At 38.0% G+C, this 6,000-nt stretch overlaps 1 pseudogene; it reads left to right on the forward strand.

Annotated features, from left to right (window-relative positions):
- Positions 1 to 3,407: 3,407 nt before the first annotated feature.
- On the forward strand, positions 3,408 to 4,336 carry LOC144293284 (olfactory receptor 4C11-like; annotated as a pseudogene).
- Positions 4,337 to 6,000: the final 1,664 nt, after the last annotated feature.

Genomic DNA, 6,000 nt, shown 5'->3' on the forward strand with positions numbered 1-6,000 from the left:
TCTGTAGGTTTAGTCCTCTTTCCTCATTCCACAATGTGACTTTTGGAAGGAACTTAACTTGGGTAGAGCCCACAAATAAGAGATTGAGAATCATCCTGTAACCCTTTGAGAGCAACCTACAAAATCATTAAAAATTCTTTTTTTTAAAAAAGATATGATTTATTTATTCATGAGACACACGCACACAGAGACACACAGAGAGAGAGAGAGAGACAGATACAGAGGCAGAGACAGAGGCAGAGACAAGGGAGAGGGAGAAGCAGGCTCCAATCAGGGAGCCTGACATGGGACACGATCCCAGGTCTCCAGGATCACACCCGGGGCTGAAGTCGGCACTAAACCGCTGAGCCACCAGGGCTACCCGGAAATTCTTTTTAATGTGAGATTTGTCTATTGTCTCTGATTTATTATTTATTTATATAAGCGGTTTTATCAATAACAACTTGTGGATTTTTTAAACAATGAGGTACATTTCAAATCAGTGTCGTTGATTGTGTTACTCAATATTTTTTCCCATTTTTTGGCACTAGGCGATGGAAGGGCTTTCCATTGGCTCCCTCTGTAATATTCTCATTACACTGTGAGTGACTGTGCATGTGCGTGTATGTGTTAGTATCCTTATCTTCTAGCATTACAAGGTACTCCAATTCATCTTGCACATTCCCTGCCCCAAACCTAGAATCAGCCATTTCCTTAAGAAGTATTAATTCGCTTTCTTGGATAATGATATCAGATACCAAGTTCTGGACTCTAGACCACTAGTGGTAATCACAGGTTTCTCATTCTATTCAAAAGATATTATTTATGACCCTACTTAACACCTTTAATTGCAAGAAGAGATCACCTTTTCCCCATAATCTATTAATACATACTGAATTTTAAGTTCTGTATCACACCTAGTTCATGTGCTTTAATTAAAAGAAAAGGGACACTTTAGGGAATGACTTTCCCCAGACTCCTATATTATGCATCATTCCTGTTTAAATACTGCTGCAGGAAAGGCAAAAGAGAAGCATTTCCCAGTAAAAATTCCATGTGAGAGTTGATTTCAGAAGGTGTGGGATGAAATCAAGACCAACTTTATCTTTGGCATGCAGGCAAGAACCTGAGCCTCAGTGACCGCAAAGAGCTCAGACAGAATTTTAGAACACTTTTTTTGTTCTTTAATTTTCATGTGAGTGAGAAATTCTTTTCTTTATTGAGAAGAAAAGAGGATGACTGAACATCCTAACCTTTGGATAAGCTCATATCGAAACTGGTAAGATTTGTGTTGGGGATTAACTTACTTGTATTTAATGCTCAGAGAAAATTTATCTGATCAATGCTACAGTGCACACCTAACACGATTTTACGTGTTAAGTTTGTGGAAAGATAGAAGGTTTAGGGAATTTTCTAGAAGTGTTTTACAATCTAAGGTGAGGAGTTGGAATAAAAGAAATGGACATCAGTTCCTGGTGGAGAGATAATCACATAGAAATAATACCTATTTGAGTGTCCCAGAAAATACTCCACAGAGTTGATGATTTTACTTTGGAAGGAATAGGAGTCTTTTTCAGTGGTAACTGAGTATTGAATAGGACGGAAGAGTATTGGATTGTATCAAGAGTAAATTCTCCTAAAATTTTCATTCATTTTATGAATACTTATTATTAAATATGTACTTCTTTCTAGATGCTTAAAATCAACAGTGAACAAATAAAAATCACTCTCTTTATTTTGCTTCTTTCATGTATGCCACTCTTCTATTATTATGTGAACTATACAAATTTCTAGATAGGTAGATAGGTAGATGGGTAGATAGATGATAGATCAATAGGTGGACTGATAGAATGATAGATAGATAATGCTTTTATAATACTTAATTGTTAGATACCATGAACAAGATTTCATTCCTCTTTACTGGATTTGGACAAAAAATGTATTTGGCCATCTCTGGAAACTAGAGTGGAACCTGTAGTGAATGGCAGTGTTGTTGGGGCATGAGGTGTAAAGTCCCTGAGTCCAGAATTGGCTCTACAGCTGACTCACCCACCTTATCAAACACTTAAACCTTCATGTGGCCCTGGGAATCTTGCTTTTCCCGCAGCCCATGTCAGAAGACAGTTTGTATGAACTAGTAATATGCCAAGGTGATTAATAAACAATCTACAAGGATTAGGTTTTTAAAGCTTTATGTTTAATGCAGCATGACTATGGCATATTTTGAACTCTCAAATGAAATATATTATGGAGAAGGTCATCCTCCTAACTTCTATTCCAAGAATGCAACATATAAATAAATGTACATACATATACATTGATATGTACGTATATAATTTACTATTATATATAATAATTTAATACATTAATGTATAAATTTAAAGATACAAGGTTTTAGGGGTTCCAAGTGGCTCTCTTGGTTAAACATCTGCTTATGCCCCAGATATGATCTCAGGGTCGGGAATCGAACACTGTATCAAACTCCCTTCTCAGGAGAAAGGCTAAACTTCATCCCTCAGCTCCTCCCTTCACTGAAGTCATGTTTACTCTCTCTCTTTTTCTGTCAGTGATCTCTCAAAAAAAGTAATAATTGTTTTAATTAAAACAAAATTAAAATGTTTTATGATAGACACTGAGGAGGGCACCTGACGGATTGAGTGCTGGGTGTTACACTATATGTTGGCAAATTGAACTCCAATAAAAAAAGATATACAAAAAAAAAAAAGAAACTGAATTGAGAACTGTAAAAATACAGAAATTATTAAGAATTAGTAACAGTGAATTAAACTCAGTCGAGGTAGTAAAAGATTAAAAAATACGTTTCACAATGGACTGACCAATTGACTGAATATTCACTGCTAAAATATTGATTGTTTATCTCTTGTCCTCTCTGCCTCTCTCTCTCTTTCTCTCTTTTAGGTTTCATTAAGGAAAACACTATCAAATGTTTCTACATCATTCCTTGAATGTTCAGAATATTTACTGTAAGATACTTTGTAACTAAACTACTATGTTGAAATAGTATGAAAGTGCATAATGTAAATCATGATGAATTTTCCCCATTTTGTAGAGTTGTATCCAAATAGATCCTTGCTAGAAACTAAAACAACACATTCAGCTCAGAAAGATGCCTTCTCTTACCGAATCCTCTAAATTAATGTTTATTATGCCTAAATAATCAGGTCTCTATAGTTATTGCTTTATTTCTTGTTTCATAAGCAACCAAGATAATAAGTTGTGAATAAATGTTGTGGTTTCCACTTTATTCAGAAGAAAACAAATGAATGGTGGGGATTATACACTGGTAGTGGCACTTCCATGATCAAACATATGTATTAAACCTCCAAATACAGAGTATTCATTTCACAGAACGATTCCTTGCAGATTAATTATTTCTAACTTGCATTTTCTCCACTTTGCCTGAAATAATGCAGCAAAATAACAGAACTACTGAGTTCATACTGTTAGGATTGACTCAAGATCCTATGAAAAAGAAAATGGTATTTGTAATATTTTTCATTTTTTATTTGGGAACTGTGGTTGGGAATTTGCTTATTATTGTAACCATCAAGTCCAGCCGGACACTTGGGAGCCCCATGTACTATTTCTTATTTTATTTGTCCCTTGCTGATTCCTGCTTTTCAACTTCCACAGCCCCAAGACTAATTGTGGATTCACTCTCTGCAAAAAATATCATAACTTACAATGAATGCATGACTCAAGTCTTTGCACTGCATTTCTTTGGCTGCATGGAGGTTTTAGTCCTCATCCTTATGGCCTTTGACCGGTATGTGGCCATCTGTAAGCCCTTACATTACCCAACCATCATGAGCTGGCGGGTCTGCACCATCCTAATTGTTCTGGCATGGATTGGATCTTTTATCCATTCTACAGCCCAGATTATCCTGGCTTTGAGATTGCCCTTCTGTGGACCCAATTTGATTGATCATTACTGCTGTGATTTGCAGCCCTTGCTGAAACTTGCTTGCATGGACACTTTTGTGATCAACCTACTGTTGGTGTCTAATAGCGGGGGCATTTCCTCAAGCAGTTTTGTGATTCTGATGATCTCCTACATTGTCATCTTGCATTCACTGCGAAACCACAGTGCGGAAGGGAGGAAAAAAGCTCTACTTGCACTACTCACATCATTGTAGTAATCATATTCTTTGGTCCCTGTATATTCATTTATACACGCCCCCCAACCACTAACCCCATGGACAAGATGGTAACTGTATTTTATACTATTGGGACACCTTTTCTCAACCCACTTATCTACACACTGAGGAATGCAGAAGTGAAAAATGCCATGAGAAAGCTATGGCATATCAATATTACCTCAGAAAGCAGAAGATGAATTGAGGACTTCGGTTGATTACTTAATCTGTACAGATATCAAATATGATACTGTGTATCCTGATTTACCCAACACACTCTAATATATCACACCAGAGTTCCTTACTTTTTTCGGTACTTCTGCCCTTAAACTAGTAGCTTCCTTTATATTGCCAGCCTGGTTCTTTCTTTTATTGAGAGCTCACTTCTGATGTTGCTGATTAGGAAACACTGCTCAAAACTCTGTCTACACTCTGGTATGTTAATAAGAAAGATATTTATACAATCACAAGTGTTCAAAAAATGATCATCCATAAATAAAATATTTTATGACTTGTAATTACCTCTATAGAACGTTTCAAAAAAGGTATCCTACAGTCTTTTCAACACATTCAGAACAATGGAACTATTTTTTGTGTGTTAGAAATTCCTTACATTATATCATTAGTTTGTCTTTATTTTTTTATTTTTCATTTCTTTTTAAGATTTTATTTATTTATTCATGAGGGACACAGAGAGAGAGAGGCAGAGACACAGGTAGAGAGAGAACCAGGCTCTATGCAGGGAGCCTGATGTGGGACTCGATCCTGGGACTCCAGGATCATGCCCTGGGCCAAAGGCAGGCACTAAACCACTGAGCCACCCAGGGATCCCCCATTAGTTTATCTTTAAGAAGTTCCACACAAGTGAACCAAAGGTCTAAAGGTGTGTGTGTGTGTGTGTGTGTGTGTATACATATTGTGCATAAATAAGTATACATATATATATATACACACACACACACCTTAAATATAAATATATAATATACATAAATCCTTTATATATATATTTCTTATTGTTTCTTTTGGCTATTAACATAATTGATGCATTATGTATGGGATTTTTAAAGTGTTATATTACAAAAATATTGAGATATCCAGCTAATCTGTGTGATTGGTATATAAGTGCTATACCAAGAGAATTCTGTAAGCCAATGAGGGAAGGAGAGAAAATAATCTAGGCTGGCAAGACTAAATAAGAATTTAAAATACACCATAGATACAACATATTTTCTGAGATCAAAGTAGAGAAAGGTAAAACCTAGTTTGAAGGGAAAAAATGGGCAAGATGGTGGAAGAGTAGGGGCCTCAATTCCCCTGGCCCCACCAACTTCCAAAAATAACTTTCAAACTATCCTGAAAACCTACAAATCTGACCTGAGATTTTAAAGAGAGAATAGCCTGTACCCTACAGATAGAAAGGTTTTGGCTTCTAACAAAGTAGGAGGGTGGAAAAAAGTAAAAAAGAATTCAGTCGGGGAGCGTCCCTATGAGGAGCGGGTCTAAGGCGGCAGAGGGAGCCTCGGGGACAGGAAATCCCAGCCCCGGAGAAAGGGGAAAATTAAAATTCTGGACCGGATTCTTCCGGGATGGAAAGGAGCTTAGCAAGGGACTCGGGCCGATCGAAGGAGGGGCAATGGAGCCCCCAGGTCCCCGGGGTCACTAACACAGGAGGTGCGCCCCAGGGGAGAGCATGCCACACACCCCGGGCCAAGTGAGGTAAAGGGCTGGAGGGCGCCGGGGGGACCTCGGGGAGAAGCCAGTAGGTCAGGAGGCGGCTCCCTGTGGAGGGGGCTGCACCCTCTGCCTTCGGGTGCTGCGACCCCAGGAGCGCGATTCCAGCAGCGCAGGCCCTGGATCCCAGGGC

Source organism: Canis aureus, chromosome 21 (genome assembly GCF_053574225.1).
Source record: "Canis aureus isolate CA01 chromosome 21, VMU_Caureus_v.1.0, whole genome shotgun sequence".
Lineage (NCBI taxonomy): Eukaryota > Metazoa > Chordata > Mammalia > Carnivora > Canidae > Canis > Canis aureus.